Source organism: Rutidosis leptorrhynchoides, chromosome 11 (assembly GCF_046630445.1).
Source record: "Rutidosis leptorrhynchoides isolate AG116_Rl617_1_P2 chromosome 11, CSIRO_AGI_Rlap_v1, whole genome shotgun sequence".
Classification (NCBI taxonomy): domain Eukaryota; kingdom Viridiplantae; phylum Streptophyta; class Magnoliopsida; order Asterales; family Asteraceae; genus Rutidosis; species Rutidosis leptorrhynchoides.
The window spans coordinates 170,570,532-170,589,846 of record NC_092343.1 but is presented as its reverse complement, the minus strand read 5'-3'; positions in this window follow the sequence as shown (position 1 = coordinate 170,589,846).

Sequence of the window (19,315 nt, the reverse complement as noted above, 5' to 3'; positions counted from 1 at the left end):
TGCAGTAATGTTGGAGTTAGCTATACAGGGTTGAGGTTGATTCCAAAAATATATATACTTTGAGTTGTGATCCAGCCTGAGACATGTATACACTGGGTCGTGGATTGATTCAAGATAATATATATCGATTTATTTATGTACATCTAATTATAGACAACTAGTTGTAGGTTACTAACGAGGACAGCTGACTTAATAAAATTAAAATATCAAAATGTATTAAAAATGTTGTAATTATATTTTGAACATACTTTGATATATATATATGTATATATTTGTTATAGGTTCGTGAATTGACCAGTGATCAAGTCTTACTTTCCGACGAAGTAAAAAATCTGTGAAAGTGAGTTATAGTCCCATTTTTAAAATCTAATATTTTGGGATGAGAATACATGCAGTTTTATAAATGTTTTACGAAATAGACACAAGTAAATGAAACTACATTATATGGGTGAATGATCGAAGCCGAATATGCCCCTTTTGCTTGGTAACCTAAGAATTAGTAAACCGATCTACTAATTGACGCGAATCCTAAAGATAGATCTATTGGGCCTAACGAACCCCATCCAAAGTACCGGATGCTTTAGTACTTCGAATTCATTTTTATCATGTCCGAAGGATTTCCCAGAATGATAGGAGATATTATTATATGCATCTTGTTAATGTCGGTTATCAAGTGTTCACCATATGAATGAATTTTATCTCTATGTATGGGATGTATATTGAAATATGAAATCTTGTGCTCTATTATTATGATTTGATAATATATAGGTTAAACCTATAACTCACCAACATTTTTGTTGACGTTTTAAGCATGTTTATTCTCAGGTGATTATTAAGAGCTTCCGCTGTTGCTTACTAAAATAAGGACAAGATTTGGAGTCCATGCTTCTATGATATTATGTAAAAACTGCATTCAAGAAACTTATTTTTGATGTTATATATTCTTATTGTAAACCATTATGTAATGGTCGTGTGTAAACGGTATATTTTATATTATCATTATTTGATAATCTACGTAATGCTTTTTAAGCCTTTATCGATAAAATAAAGGTTATGGTTGTTTTAAAAATGAATGCAGTCTTTGAAAAATGTCTCATATAGAGGTCAAAACCTCGCGACGAAATCAATTAATATGGAACGTTTATAATCAATATGAACGGGACATTTCATATTCAAGGAGACGAAGATATCATTCAGTATTCAACACTCATCTCATATCGAAAACCCTTTATCTGATCATATAATATGGATTTCTCACTTGATTCCTCAAACTCCTCGAGCTCCGATAGCCGTGTGACCGAAATAGAGCAATCAATTAGCCATCATCTATTCTGGATGAATTGGGGATGGGTTCGTAGCCTACTTAATCATTGGAGACAAGAAGAAGGTGATCCCTTACAAGCACTAGCATCATCACCGTCATCAACAGTACCACCATTATCAACACCAACAGTACCATTACCACCACCAACAACAACATCCGCATCCCACACCTCAACATCATAATCTGTACCTCGAACATCAACGTCATACGCACCATAGATACCAAGGAATACCAATAATAATAAACGATGAAGTATTGATTCATAACTTCATCGAAGAAATATTCTGCAGAGAATATGTAGTTTCTAAAAGTTTTAGATAGTACTTATTCTAGTTCTAATTGTAAACCAGATGAGTGAGCGAATAGAAATGATGAAATAAAACCCTGATTGGAATGGTGCACGATTTACAAGCTAGATCTGTTTTACCAACAGCATCAACAGTACCGTCAGCATCACCAGCAACGTCAGTACCGTCAGCATCGTCAGCATTAGCAGCATCTACAACATCACAAGCTCCGCCAGATCCATAATCACCGCAAACATCATCACTAATCAACAATGCGTATATCGTATCAACGAGTTATGAATTATTAACTCATTCCCTCTAAAGAAATTATATGTATATATATATATATATATATATATATATATATATATATATATATGAATTTTGAGATCAAAATAAATCTTTTCGTACTAAGCTATTACGTGTGAATCTTAACTACTCGGTTAGTTAATGTTATTAATATGCTATGATGTACATCCTTCGTTAATGACTTAATAATCGTTAACTATAATCTCTGCTTTGACTTAATAGATTCCATTTCATAATAAATCAAGTGTATTATTCAAATACATGTTTGATTTTACACTTTCATTTTCAATGTACTTGAAACTTTCAAGAAAACATCATTCGTACCTTGCGAAGTTAGCAAGAGTTCTATAAGCACCAACATGATTCACTGAGGAAATATCAATAAAAATGAATAACGAAGTATTGATTATATTAGTGAAATACTCCGCGAAGATTATGAAATCTTTAATGTTTTAGAGATTATTCACTTCTAATCCAGCCGAAAATCAAATGAGCTTAATATGATATTAACTCATTAAATCTGTATTACATCTGAAGAAAATATATATACATATATTTTAATAAAGACTGTAATAAAATTTTATGGTACAAAATATTACTTGTGAAACTTTTAACGGTTAGGTAATACCCGAAAGATATATAAATTCACAATTAATATGTTACATTCTTCAATTCTGATTCAACAAATCATCAACTATACTCACTACTTTCACAACGAGATATATTCTTTCATAGAAATCGAAAGAACCATTCTAACCCAATATTGATTACATATTCTGATTTTGACAAATCAGAATCCAAGTTAAGATTTAACAGAAGATATCACTCTTAGATTCCTACATCTTTCAAAGCTATACTTTGACTTCAGAATTGTACTAAGACATCACTTCTATTCATAAAACCCAGAAGAAAAAAATATTTGTATCATTTAAAATTTTAAAACATCATATGTATCTTGACAATTACAATTTTCATTCAAACCCTTCGAACTCTTGAAATGTGATGACCCGAAAATTTCTGACCAAATTTAAACTTAATCTTTAACGTTTCCGACACGATAAGCAAAGTCTATGAAGTTGAATCCTAACATTCTTGAATTACTTTCATATTTTCAAATACCTTTCGGTTGTTCTTGACGATTCACGAATAATTATATGTATATAGATACATATATATATACTATAACTTGAAAACGTAACAATGTATTAATTGTTTGATACCGTACATTAAACTTATTGGTTTAAATATTTATTTGAATATATATGATAAGTTGGAATATTAATTATATGAATAACTTGCGACGTATATTTAAAACGTGTTTATGAATGTTGAAAATATATATTAACTTGGTCATAAAATGATTTGTTATTATAAATATATTAACAAATAGCGAGACAATGATTTATAGAAGTAAATGACCAAAACACTCGAAAGTTTAAGATACACTTTGAATGATATAGTTTATTGATAATTTAAGACTATATTTTGACAAACGTACGAGTCACAAAACGTAAATTGCGAGTTTTCTAAGCGTACGAAAATGCGTTCGAGAAACCGGAACCGGGACATAAGTCGAGTGACAACGTACGAGTCATCAGAACGAAAATTACAAGTCAACTATGCACGAGAATATAATATAATATATAATTAATTAATATAAATTATATATTAATAAATAAATATGTCGACAAACAAGAAAACAAAAGTTTGTGAGCTGGATCAGAGGGCCATGCGATCGCATGGCCTTGAAGCACAAATCCCATGCGATCGCATGGGGTGCTTTTTTAGAAAAGGTTCTATAAATTGCACGATTTCAGTTCTGTTTTTCTCACACTCTTAATATTACTCCGTAAGTATTTATTTAAATTATTTATTTTATTATTATTATTATTATTATTATTATTATTATTATTATTATTATTATTATTATTATTATTATTAAGATTAATATTATTATTAATCTTACTATTATTATTATTATTATTAATTAGTATTATACATAAAATACTACGACGAGGTTATGAGCGTGTCACTTTCAAAATGGGTTTTCAAGCGGGATAAAGCTAAGGAAATTATGGGTTATAACTATGGAGGTTATGGCTAATGTTCATGGGTAATATTCGCAAGTCAAACCTAGTGTTTATCATCTCTGTTGCTTCTACGTACTTTTCTGAAATATTGAATCACAATATTGATACGTAAGCATTTATATTTTATCTTTTATAAATTAATAGTGTATACATGTCTAGTGCTCGAGTATATATATTTATACATGTTTGTATGCTAAATTTCGTCGTTAAATAGTTTATAATGAATCAAGAATTAAATACATATATTACTGGTAAAAGGTATATGATATACATGTTTTCAGAAAGCTGGCGAAAAATCAATAACTTTTCATTTAGACACCGAATAGTTTCGATGAACGGATTAAAAGATATGATCAACTGAATTATGATTAACGTTAATTGAAATTGCTTTTGAATCTGCAATTAAGATTTAAACAACTTGTTTACGAGATTGATAAAATGGATTTTTGAATATTACCAAACGAGTAAATGAATCCTAATATAAGGCACGTCTCGTTTTGTTGAACTATTGTCAAAATTGACTTTTTGAAACGATTTTGGATAACTTTTGTATGTAGATCTCGAGAATTAGGATTGTGATACACTATGACCTGACCTAGCTTGATAGACATTTATTGACCAACATATGTTCTCTAGGTTGAGATCTACGATTATTTGATATTCCGAGTTTCGGTCACATTACGATGAACAACTTTATGTGCTGCTAAGGTGAGTTTCATTTGCTCTCTTTTTAAATGCTTTTGCAATATATATTTTTGGGCTGAGAATACATGCACTTTATTTTAAACAATGGACACAAGTACATACTAAATTCTATACTGAGTTTGAACAGAAAATCCCTTAGCTTTGGTAACTAGTAACTGCCGGTTATAAGAACTGGTGGGCGCGAGTAGTAGTATATGGATCCATAGGGCTTGATATCCCCGTCCGAGCTAGAGCACTAGCCTTTTAACGGACGTATGCTATTTGAGAAGCGTACACGTTGGTTTGCGTGTATTATTAAGATGATTATATAAAGGGTAAAAATTATATATACGTTAAGTTTAGTTACCAAGGTGCTCAATCTTGTAGAATATTTTGATAAACGTTTCAGATGAAACATCTGAAATCTTATGATCCACCTTTATATACAGATTATGCGAAACACTAAAACTATGAACTCACCAACCTTTGTATTGACACTTGTTAGCATGTTTATTCTCAGGTTCCCTAGAAGTCTTCCGCTGGTTGCTTATATGTTAGACAAGCTATGTGCATGGAGTCTTACATGGCATATTTATCAAGGAAACGTTGCATTCACCAAATCATCACCATGTATCTTATTTTGACTGCATTGTCAACGAAATTACTATTGTAAACTATTATTTACAGTGATTGTCTATATGTAGAAATTATCAGATGTCGAAAACCTTTGATTTAAATATTCATTTATGTTGTGCCTTTTCAAAAGAATGCAATGTTTACAAAACGTATCATATAGAGGTCAAATACCTTGCAATAAAATTGATGAATGACATGTTCGTCCATATGGATTTGGAGCGATCGTCACAGTTGGTATCAGAGTGTTGGTCCTAGTGAACCAGATCTTGCATGAGTGTGTCTAACTGATAGTTGTTAAGATGCATTAGTAAGTCTGGACTTCGACTGTGTCTGCATGTCAAAAGTTTTGCTTATCATTTCTTATCGGAAATTACCTATCTATCATCTTAAGTCTAAACGCGTCTTATTGCATTGATTGCATAGATAGTGCATAGACCAAATTTCATATCTTAGCGTATCTGTTACTGTAAACTTTTCCTGACATCTTCCGAAAATTTCTCCGTGATTTATGGAATTTGGTATTATATATACATATGTAAATTATGTATTGAAGAATACCAAACTAAATTCTATTATCTAATTCATATCAAAAATCATCTCCCTAATTATACAAGATGGATCCCGTATCTAGTTCAAATTCCTTAAACTCCGACAGCTATTCCGATATGGATATTCACCTGAATTCCGAAGACAGTGTAACCGGAATGGATCAACCAATCAGCCATCACCTATTCTGGATAAATTGGGGATGGGTTCGTATCCTGCTTAATTATTGGAGACAAGAAGAAGGCGATCCCTTCCATCCACCACATTGCCCTCTTGGCGAAGAACCTGAAGCACTTACCGGCGAACCTGTTCGTAATACCATTTTCTCTCTTATCTCCAGAATATCTCGTCATGATCATATACTCTCTCAAATTCTGGATCTTATTCATCCGCTCGTCCGAACCGCCAATCATCCTGGTGTAGTAGAAGAAGTCAACGAGCTTCGCGCTCAGGTAGTGGCTTTGGAGAATATGGTGCAAAGGTTACAAGCACTAGCAGCATCACTGGCATCAACAGTACCACCGACAACAACACCAACAGTACCATTACCACCACCAACAATATTCGCATCGCAAACCTCAATTTCACAATCTGTTCCACGAGCATCAACGTCATACGCACCGTAGTTACCAAGAAATACCAACAACAATAACCGATGAAGTATTAACTCATTTCCCCTGAAGAAATTTTATGTATATTTAATATATATGAATTTTGAAATCGAAATAAATACTTTCGTACTAAGCTATTACGTGTGAATCTTAACTGGTAGGTACTACTCGGTTAGTTCATATTACTAATATGCAATGATGTACATCCTTCCTTAACAACTTAACTGTAACATCCCGTTTTTCCCGTACATATTGAAAGGTACATACTTAATCATTGTACGTTTGTAACTTGCTAGACTATGCATAAATGTCTAGATATTTATATATATATACTTGATAATGTGTGCGAATACAAGTTTATACATGGGCTTTGTTAGCGTTAAGTCTTATGAGACTATTGTTGAAGGTTAGGCGAATATAGGAAGCGAGATTTAAGTGTACGAATTAAATAAAATCAAATTTTGTTTAAGGTTGCCGAAGTGTCCAGGTGACGGCCAATGCCGCGCCGCGACACATTGGGTGGCGCCGCGGCATATAAAGCAAATCCAGATCAGCAATTGGATTAAGAAGGGTCGATTTTCCCCTTATGTGTCGCGCCGCGACAAAGGGGTCCGCGCCGCGGCATTTCAAGCGAACCAGGTTCAGAAAGTGGGTTAAGAGAGGTTGTTTTTCCTTCGTAATGTCGCGCCGCGACATATATCGCCGCGCCGCGACAACTCTGCAGTTCTGACTCCGATTTTAGCTCAAATTGAATGACTTCAAGGGGCAAATTGGTAATTTCACGTATAAATCAGATGGGAGCATTAAATCCCAACCACTCATCCATTTCATTTATTTCTTTTCTCTTTTCTTTCCAATTTCTCTCCCAAAACTTAAAACCCAATTGAATTAAAAGCAAGATTTGAGAGTGAAGGATTGAGGGTTGATCTTTGGAGCAAGAATTAAAGTTGTTCCTTGTGTCTCTAGCTACGCGTTGATAGTCTCGGTAAGTTCTAACTCTAAGTTTTGAGTTTTAATTAGTTTATGCTAGGGTTTTGTTCATTTGGAACTTATGTGACCCATTTGGGGTTAAAATGGGCGAACTTGGGTTGTGTTGAGGAAAGAAAACCCAAATGGCCATAACCTAGGGTTTGGTCTTATGATTTGGGGTTATAAATGTTAAATGGCGTTTTTAGTCACTAACACGCTTGTTAAAGTTGAAAGAGATGTTATTTGGGTCATGTTTGACAAGTTTGGTAGTGAAAGTGTTAAATGGATCCAAATTGGACTAGTTGACCTAGTTTGGGTGAAATGGGTATGAATTAACCTAAGTTTGTGTTAGTTGATGTTAGTAGACTTAATTTACTAGCTTTAGTGATTAAAGTCGGGTCTTGGCCATTTAAGGGCGGTTTTGGTATGGTTGAGTCATTTAATGCGAATTGGGTCATTAAATGCTCAAGTAAGTGTAATGTGGTTAATTCCACTAGTTGTGTAATCGAATGTGTACTTATGTAATTAGGTACTTTGCTTTGAAGCCTTCGGAAGCATTTAAATCACCACCGAAGTGTTAAGGTGAGTGGAATAATTATATGCGTAGGTATATAATATATTTATTTGTGCTAGCGTGAGATGTGAAGTGTCGAGGTGTTAAGACACCACGTTTCACGTGACGAGTGAAGCATCGAGGTGTTAAGATGCCACTCGAGGTGAAGCATCGAGGTGTTAAGATGCCACCTAGGAGTGAAGTGTCGAGGTGTTAAGACGCCACTCCATGTTAAAGGGTGAAGTGTCGAGGTGTTAAGACGCCACCCGAGGGTGAAGTATCGAGGTGTTAAGATGCCACCCGGGGGTTAGTGATACGAGGTGCTAAGTACACTAATGGATGTTATGAACACCAATGGGAAATTCGAGTACCATCCCTTGTACGATTGGTTAACCATGGTTATTGTGTTGTAGTGTAAGCATATTATATTGTACGGTTTGTATATATGATATTGCATTGCTAGCTTGTGATATTGGAAGTTTATAGTTTATTATTGAGATGATAAGCTAATCGTGTTGCTAGCATGTATGCGGTATGTGTTTAAGTGTTTGCAAGTAAGTATATTATATATGTACGTGTATAATTATTGCATTCACTAAGCGTTAGCTTACCCCTCTCGTTGTTTATCTTTTTAGTCGCAGGTACGGATAAGGGCAAGGGGGTTATCGGGCATTAAGTGGCCCTTGATGATGTTTTGTTGAAGCTTGGAAGTTGGCCTAATGTTTTGGGTAGTTTAGTCCCAAACCATGCTCGAGTGTCGTTTGGATTATAAACTATCAATTGTAGTGGGTCAAACTTGTATTGAATTTGATTAATGGCCTTCGTGCCTTTTGTAAACATTTAAATTGTTGTACGTTTAAGTGGATCTTGTGGAATGGTTTACATATTTAATTGGCGCGTAAATGTGTTGTATAAAAAAAAAATTTATCGTATGGAATACGGGTTGGGTTGTTTCAAGTGGTATCAGAGCATGGTCTAAGGGATTTAGGCAACTTGAGATAGGCGCCTAGACTTAGACTTTATTGTGTATGCGCGTTATGCGGGACTTGTAGGAGACGGGTCAGACCGGGAGTTGATTTGTGCTTAGGTTTATGTGAATTAACCTTGTGCTAATTGTTTTGTGTTGTGTTTAGCAATCATCAAGCAAGACGGATGTTGTACTAGCAAGTGAATGCGACGTGCTCGCGTAACAACGAGTAGCTACCGTTGTTACGGGTGCAAATCGTGTTAAACAAGCAATGTACGACGATTGTTGAGCGAGATGGAGTAGTGCGGCGTATATGTATATACATATGTAATTTGTCCTTTCGTTTTTGTGGTTTAATCTATTTCGTCTTATAGAATGAAGATGAGAAACGGGCATGATATCAACGGCGGAGGTACTAGTGAAGAAGTCGAGTTTACGGCCAAGGTTGAGGCCATTTTGAAAAGGCATCATGAGGCTTTTCTCGAGGACGTTAAGAAGATGTTCCTAGATACGATTGACGAGCAATTAGTCAATGTGGTAAAGGAGCAAGTTAAGGCCGTTCTTCGCGAAGATAATGTGGGAAGACGGGACTTTTTCTATAAGAATTTCAAGGACTCTCAACCTCCCTCTTTTGATGGTGAAAGAGATCCTCTTAAGAGCGCCCGTTGGATCTCCGATATGGAGGGGGCCTTCCGTACTTGTGAATGTCCTCTCGATAAGAGGACAAGGTACGGGTGTAGTATGTTGAGGGGCGATGCCAAGTTGTGGTGGGACGCAAAGCTCCAAGTTTATGGTGAAGAGCAATGCATGGAATTCACTTGGGATGAATTCAAGTCCGAATTTTTCAAGGAATACCGAACTTCGGCCGATCTTACTAGGCTTAAGGACGAGTTACGTTCCTTGAGGCAAGGGTCGATGGATTTGAACACTCTCAAATCCGTGTTTTTGTCCAAAACCCAATTTTGTCCGGAGTACGTCGGGAATGATAAAATGTTGAAGGAAGATTTCTATCGAACCTTGAACGACAACTATCAAGATAAGATTAGTGTGAACGTAGTGAAAAGCTTTGATGAGTTGTTTGACATGGCCAAAGGTTTCGAGTCGCTCATCTTAAGAAAGAGTGGTTTTACTTTTGGCAAGAGAAAAAGTGAAGGTTCGAGCTATTCAAACTTTTCGAACAAAAAGAACAAGAAAAGTTCCGAAAGTGTCAATAGCATGAAGAAGGGCGCTTCCGGTGGTTTTACTTTTACGTGCTATAATTGTGGGCAAGCGGGTCATATGGCTCGTGATTGTCCAAAACCATCTTCCGGAAACAAGCTCACTTGTTTTAATTGCGGTAAAGAAGGGCATAAGAAGCCGGAGTGTCCCGATTTGCGCAACGATAATGTTAAGCGTCTAGAGAAGGCGGCGGGTACGGCTAGGGGTTGCAACTATTTGATGACCAATGATGAGGCCAAGCAATCCAATGAAGTCGTCTCAGGTACTTTCATAGTTAACTCTAATCCGGCACGGATACTTTTTGATAGTGGGGCTAATTTTTCCTTTGTGTCGCCTCGATTTGTGCCTAAGTTAAATAAACCGCTAGCTAAGTTAAGTCATCCGGTAGAAGTTGAAATAGCGGATGGCAAGACGGCGCTAGTGGTTGATGTGTGTAAGGATTGTAATGTTGTATTTGGTTCCGAAACGTTTAAGATCGATCTTATTCCGATGACTTTGGGTGATTTTGATATTGTTATTGGTATGGATTGGCTCGATCTTAATAGAGCCGATATTGCATGCCATGATAAATTCATTCGGGTGAAGACCCCAAGTGGGGGAGAATTAATTATTCATGGCGATAAGCGAAGGAGACTTGTACCGATATGCACTTTTGCACGGGCACGTCGTTTCCTTGTTAGTGGTGGCATGGCTTTTCTTGCCCATGTTGTTGATACTCGTGATGAGCCACCAACCATTCGTGAAATCCCTGTGGTTAATGAATTTGAAGACGTTTTTCCGGATGAGTTACCGGGTGTCCCGGCGAAAAGACAAGTTGAATTTCGCATTGAGTTGGTTCCGGGGGCTACCTCCATTGCTAAAACTCCTTATCGTTTAGCACCAACGGAAATGCAAGAGTTGTTAAACCAAACCCAAGAGTTGCTTGAAAAGGGTTTCATTCGACCGAGTGCTTCTCCATGGGGCGCTCCAGTTTTGTTTGTGAAAAAGAAAGATGGTAGTATGCGGATGTGCATCGATTATCGGGAGTTGAATAAAGTGACGATCAAGAATCGTTATCCATTGCCTCGGATTGACGATTTGTTTGATCAACTCCAAGGTGCAACGTATTTCTCTAAAATCGACCTACGGTCCGGCTATCACCAAATGCGGGTCCGTGAGGAAGATATTGAGAAAACGGCTTTTCGAACGCGTTATGGGCATTTTGAGTTTGTGGTAATGCCTTTTGGTCTTACGAATGCACCGGCGTCATTCATGGATCTTATGAACCGAGTGTGCCAACCTATGTTGGACAAGTCGGTAATTGTGTTCATTGACGACATACTCGTTTATTCGAAGAGTATGAAGGAACATGAACATCATTTGCGGTGTGTGTTAAAGACGTTGCGGAAGGAGAAGTTGTATGCAAAATTCTCAAAATGTGAATTTTGGCTAAGGGAAGTTCAATTCCTTGGCCATATTGTGAATATGGACGGTATTCAAGTAGATCCGGGGAAGATAGAGACGGTAAAGAGTTGGGCACGACCGACTACGCCTACGGAAATCCGAAGTTTTCTCGGATTGGCCGGGTATTATCGTCGGTTTATCCAAGACTTTTCTAAGATTGCTTCTCCATTGACGAAGTTGACGAGAAAGAACACGAGATTTAATTGGGAGAACGAGCAAGAAATTGCTTTTCAATTGTTAAAAGAGAAGTTGTGTCAAGCTCCGGTGTTAGTGTTGCCGGAAGGTGTAGAAGACATGACGGTCTATTGTGATGCGTCCTTAAATGGACTCGGGTGTGTTCTAATGCAAAGAGGTAAAGTCATCGCTTATGCCTCTCGACAATTAAAGGAACATGAAACGAGGTATCCGACTCATGATCTTGAGTTGGCGGCGGTAGTACATGCATTGAAAATTTGGCGCCATTACTTGTATGGCATCAAGTGTACGATTTATTCGGATCATAAGAGTTTGAAACATCTTTTTAATCAACGAGATTTGAATTATCGCCAACGTAGGTGGATGGATGTGGTGAAAGACTACGATTGTGAAATACTTTATCATCCGGGTAAGGCGAATGTGGTCGCGGATGCGTTGAGTCGAAAGAGTCAACATCCGGCGATAAAAGTGGGGTCGTTACGTTTGATTATTACCAACGACTTTCTTGAAAAGCTTGGTGAGATTCAAATAGAGGCTTATGTCCACAACAAGCATACGGAGCGAATCGTGGGCCAATAGGAGTTTATTACTATGGGTCCGCGTGGTTTGTTGTCCTTCCAAGGAAGGGTGTGGGTGCCTAAGATGGGTGATTACCGACGAGTGCTACTTGATAAAGCACATAAGTCAAAATACTCCATTCATCCGGGCGCGACGAAAATGTATCTTGACTTGAAGAAAGATTATTGGTGGCCGGGCATGAAACGTGATGTTGTGAAGTATGTTGAGCAATGTGTCACGTGTTTACAAGTAAAAGCCAAACACCAAAAGACGTATGGTAAGTTGCAACCGTTAGAAATCCCGAAATGGAAATGGGAGCACATTACCATGGATTTCATAACAAAGTTACCTAAGACGGCGAGAACCCATTTTGATACGATTTGGGTGATAGTTGACCGGTTGACGAAAAGTGCTTTGTTTCTTCCCATTAAAGAAGCGATATCGTCGGAGACCTTGGCTAAGTAGTTTATCAAGGAAGTGGTCGCTGGACATGGGGTTCCTATATCTATTATATCGGATCGAGATACCCGTTTTACATCTCGGTTTTGGGAAAAGTTTCATGAAGATATGGGTACACAATTGAAACTGAGCACGGCGTACCATCCTCAAACGGACGGTCAAACCGAACGTACGAATCAAACATTGGAGGATATGTTACGTGCGTGTATTATTGATTTTGGTGGTAGTTCGGACGAGCACTTACCTTTGGTGGAATTCTCGTACAATAATAGTTATCATACTAGTATCGGGATGCCACCGTATGAGATGCTTTATGGGCGAAGGTGTCGAACCCCGATTTGTTGGGGTGAAGTGGGTCAAAGGGAAATCGGGAGTACCGATTTGGTCTTAGAAACGAATAGCAAGATTGATATGATTCGAGAGCATTTGAAAAAGGCTCAAGATAGACAAAAGTCGTATGCCGACAAACGTAGACGAATGATCGAATTTCAAGAAGGTGACATGGTGATGCTTAAGGTTTCGCCATGGAAAGGTGTTATTCGGTTTCGAAAACGAGGAAAGTTAGCTCCTCGGTTTATCGGTCCGTTTAAGATTTTAGCTCGTGTTGGCGAAGTTGCATATCGTTTGGAATTACCCGAAGAGCTTGAGGGGATCCATAATACATTTCATGTTTCGCATCTCCGTAAGTGTCTTGCGGATGATTCTTCATGGGTGCCTTTAGACGAGATCGAGCTAAACAATAAGTTAGAGTATATTGAGAAGCCGATTGCTATACTCGATGAGAAGGTCAAAAGGTTGAGAAATAAAGAGGTTAGGACTTTTAAAGTTCAATGGCGTCGTAGTAAAGGTTCTGAGTTTACTTGGGAGCCCGAAGAATTTGTGTTGGTTTATCTTCCCTCTTGTCATGCGGCTTGGATCGCGAGGACGCGCTCCGATTCAAGTGGGGGAGAGTTGTAACATCCCGTTTTTTCCGTACATATTGAAAGGTACATACTTAATCATGGTACGTTTGTAACTTGCTAGACTATGCGTAAATGTCTAGATATTTATATATATATACTTGATAATGTGTGCGAATACAAGTTTATACATGGGCTTTGTTAGCGTTAAGTCTTATGAGACTATTGTTGAAGGTTAGGCGAATATAGGAAGCGAGATTTAAGTGTACGAATTAAATAAAATCAAATTTTGTTTAAGGTTGCCGAAGTGTCCAGGTGACGGCCAATGCCACGCCGCGACACATTGGGCGGCGCCGCGGCATATAAAGCAAATCCAGATCAGCAATTGGATTAAGAAGGGTCGATTTTCCCCTTATGTGTCGCGCCGCGACAAAGGGGTCCGCGTCGCGGCATTTCAAGCGAACCAGGTTCAGAAAGTGGGTTAAGAGAGGTTGTTTTTCCTTCGTAATGTCGCGCCGCGACATATATCGCCGCGCCGCGACAACTCTGCAGTTCTGACTCCGATTTTAGCTCAAATTGAATGACTTCAAGGGGCAAATTAGTAATTTCACGTATAAATCAGATGGGAGCATTAAATCCCAACCACTCATCCATTTCATTTATTTCTTTTCTCTTTTCTTTCCAATTTCTCTCCCAAAACTTAAAACCCAATTGAATTAAAAGCAAGATTTGAGAGTGAAGGATTGAGGGTTGATCTTTGGAGCAAGAATTAAAGTTGTTCCTTGTGTCTCTAGCTACGCGTTGATAGTCTCGGTAAGTTCTAACTCTAATTTTTGAGTTTTAATTAGTTTATGCTAGGGTTTTGTTCATTTGGAAATTATGTGACCCATTTGGGGTAAAAATGGGCGAACTTGGGTTGTGTTGAGGAAAGAAAACCCAAATGGCCATAACCTAGGGTTTGGTCTTATGATTCGGGGTTATAAATGTTAAATGGCGTTTTTAGTCACTAACACGCTTGTTAAAGTTGAAAGAGATGTTATTTGGGTCATGTTTGACAAGTTTGGTAGTGAAAATGTTAAATGGATCCAAAATGGACTAGTTGACCTATTTTGGGTGAAATGGGTATGAATTAACCTAAGTTTGTGTTAGTTGATGTTAGTAGACTTAATTTACTAGCTTTAGTGATTAAAGTCGGGTCTTGGCCATTTAAGGGCGGTTTTGGTATGGTTGAGTCATTTAATGCGAATTGGGTCATTAAATGCTCAAGTAAGTGTAATGTGGTTAATTCCACTAGTTGTGTAATCGAATGTGTACTTATGTAATTAGGTACTTTTCTTTGAAGCCTTCGGAAGCATTTAAATCACCACCGAAGTGTTAAGGTGAGTGGAATAATTATATGCGTAGGTATATAATATATTTATTTGTGGTAGCGTGAGATGTGAAGTGTCGAGGTGTTAAGACACCACGTTTCACGTGACGAGTGAAGCATTGAGGTGTTAAGATGCCACTCGAGGTGAAGCATCAAGGTGTTAAGATGCCACCTAGGAGTGAAGTGTCGAGGTGTTAAGACGCCACTCCATGTTAAAGGGTGAAGTGTCGAGGTGTTAAGACGCCACCCGAGGGTGAAGTATCGAGGTGTTAAGATGCCACCCGGGGGTTAGTGATACAAGGTGCTATGTACACTAATGGATGTTATGAACACCAATGGGAAATTCGAGTACCATCCCTTGTACGATTGGTTAACCATGGTTATTGTGTTGTAGTGTAAGCATATTATATTGTACGGTTTGTATATATGCTATTGCATTGCTAGCTTGTGATATTGGAAGTTTATAGTTTATTATTGAGATGATAAGCTAATCGTGTTGCTAGCATGTATGCGGTATGTGTTTAAGTGTTTGCAAGTAAGTATATTATATATGTACGTGTATAATTATTGCATTCACTAAGCGTTAGCTTACCCCTCTCGTTGTTTATCTTTTTAGTCGCAGGTACGGATAAGGGCAAGGGGGTTATCGGGCATTAAGTGGCCCTTGATGATGTTTTGTTGAAGCTTGGAAGTTGGCCTAATGTTTTGGGTAGTTTAGTCCCAAACCATGATCGAGTGTCGTTTGGATTATAAACTATCAATTGTAGTGGGTCAAACTTGTATTGAATTTGATTAATGGCCTTCGTGCCTTTTGTAAACATTTAAATTGTTGTACGTTTAAGTGGATCTTGTGGAATGGTTTACATATTTAATTGGCGCGTAAATGTGTTGTATAAAAAAAAAATTTATCGTATGAAATACGGGTTGGGTTGTTTCATTAACCATTGTTAACTACAATCTCTGTTTCAACTTAATGAATTCCATTTCATAATAAACCAAGTGTATTATTCAATTACATAATTGATTTTACATTTTCATTTTCGATATACTCGAAACTTTCCAGAAAACATCATTTTTACCTTGCAAAGTTAGCAAGAGTTCCATAAGCACCAACATGATTCACTGAGGAAATATCAATAAAACTGAATAACGAAGTATTGATTACATTAGTAAAATACTCCACGAAGATTATGAAATCTTTAATGTTTTAGAGATTATTCATTTCTAATCCGGCCAAAAATTAAATGAGCTTAATATGATATTAACTCATTAAATCTGTGTTACCTCTGAAGAAAATATACATACATATATTTTCATAAAGACGGTAATAAAAATTCTTTTGTACAAAGTATTAATTGTGAAATCTTTAACGGGTAGGTAATACCCGGGAAATATATAAGTTCGCAATTAATATGCTACACTGTACATTCTTCAACTTTAATTCAAAAATTATTAACAATGCTCACAACGATATACAATCGTTTTCATACAAATTCAATTACATATTCTGATATTGACGGATCAGAATCCAAGTCATAACTCTGAATCGGTGACATCATTCTTAGATCTCTACATCTTTCAAAGCTATACTTTGACTTTAAATCTGTGCAAGATCCATTAGCATTGTTTTTACCGAAAATAACCTTGCAATTCCTTTTCAAAAGTATCCAGTATTATCAACCATTCAACCAGTCAACGACGACCTTTCAGACTTGTAACTTTGGCATATACGTTTTTGTTACTGTGGAACCTTTCATGTTCCACCACATTAACAGTAAATGTACCAACAAATTCATTAATCTGTGACTTAAAGTCTCTCCGAAAAACCATTATAATTGTTCATTGAAACCCTATCACGTACTTATCCACATCTTGTAACGGTAATTTTCATACCAACTACCGGGAATTAGCAATCAGTATTTCGAATTTCGCAGCAATTCTACGCCAACAGTTATATATACATATAATGTCTATCTCCTAGACTTATTTACTTCGAAGGTGAAATTTCTGAAAAACACCCAAACTGCGAAACTAGTTCTCCGAAAATTTTGGAAAAATGCTGATGAAGCAGCAAAAACTGTAAACGACTTTAACAGTCGAAAGTTTGATGATAAAGAGTAGCGTGTTGGAAAAGCACGGAGAAAGAGAATGTTTGGAACTGGAAAATGGGTTGAGCAAATTATGAAGGAAGCTGTAGAAAAATCACAAGGACGAAATCTACCTTCAAAGAATCCAAATGATTCATTGTCTGCTGAAACCATTAGTAAGAACCTTACTTCTTATTCTAAACCTTCACAGACAGATTTTTCGCATCATCCTCTGATATTAGAAATTCTAAGATATCATCGTATCTTCCATTATAAATATCCTCCATATTTCTGAAGATATTTTCATAACTATTCTTATCTGAAATCATTTATCTCTTCACGCTATCTGTGTTACATCATAAAAGAAACTATTTTAGTTTTTAATTTCTGAAAATTTCAAAAAATGGATGTTTTTGAAGTAATGTTGGGAATTGAAGCATGAGTTAGTATAATATAATGACACTTGATCAACGTGATTATATTACAGTAAGTCATGCTGAGTTTCTAATGGAACGTGATAAAGGTTCACAGATCCCACCCTCATCATGAACCATGTTACATAACTCTTTCATTTTATTTAACCTCCAAACGTATCAAGAAAATATTTTTCTTGATGATTCGGTCTTTTCCAGATATTCTGGTAATTTGACAAGTCAGATTGTGCCATTACCGTTTCTTTCTTAGAATATTAATTATGTTCATTCCGAAATTCATACCTACGAATTCTGGACCATTATTCGCTTGACTTAAAGTCGGGAAGAGAAAATGAAAGTATGAAGCTCCGAAATATAATGGAAAATATAAAGGCCGAAAATAACCCCGCAATTACAAACCGTGTATATCAATGCGTATAGCAATATAAAGACATGGGAGAATGAAAAAAAATATAACTCCAAGGGAATAGTAGAAGAAAATAACCTCCTCTGGTGGCAGATGAAAAAGAAAAATGAATGATATGATAGGCAAGAAAATATCAAGAATCAGAACTGGATGAAGCATTTTCACAAATCTTTTGTAAGTATGAAATAAGGAAGAAGATTATAGGAGTGGTGAAAATAAATGAAACGGAAGAGGTCAATTTATAGCAAAATATCAGACATAGCAATTGAGGCAGATTACTCATTTAATCAAAGGAAATCCTAATTTCCTTAAATTCCGAAGAATCAAATCTTATTTAAATTATGAAGATTTTCTATTCCTTAAATTCCGGAAATCAATCGTTACTACGTCAAGAGATAAGACGAATCTCTATTCTCCATTTCACTCTATTACGATAACTTCCCTCATACGCTTCGAGTAATTGGATTTTTTTTATCCATATTATTCAACGGTGATAAAAATTCTATTTATCAACACATATTCGTCATAAAAACATTTTTATTGTTAGCCATGACGACCTCACTCAAATTTCGGGACGAAATTTCTTTAACGGGGAGGTACTGTGATGACCCGAAAATTTCTGACCAAATTTAAACTTAATCTTTAACGTTTCCGATACGATAAGCAAAGTCTATGAAGTTGAATCCTAACATTATTGAACTACTTTCATATATTCAAATACCTTTCGGTTGTTCTTGACGATTCGCGAACAATTATATGTATATAGATACATATATATATACAATAACTTGAAAACGTAACAATGTATTAATTGTTTGATACCGTACATTAAACTTATTGGTTTAAATATTTATTTGAATATATATGATAAGTTGGAATATTAATTATATGAATAACTTGCGACGTATATTTAAAACGTGTTTATGAATGTTGAAAATATATATTAACTTGGTCATAAAACGATTTGTTATTATATATATATTAACAAATAGCGAGACAATGATTTATAGAAGTAAATGACCAAAACACTCGAAAGTTTAAGATACACTTTGAATGATATAGTTTATTGATAATTTAAGACTATATTTTGACAAAGGTACGAGTCACAAAACGTAAATTGCGAGTTTTCTAAGCGTAAAAAAATGCGTTCGAGAAACCGGAACCGGGACATAAGTCGAGTGACAACGTACAAGTCATCGGAACGAAAATTACAAGTCAACAATGCACGAGAATATAATATAATATATAATTAATTAATATAAATTATATAT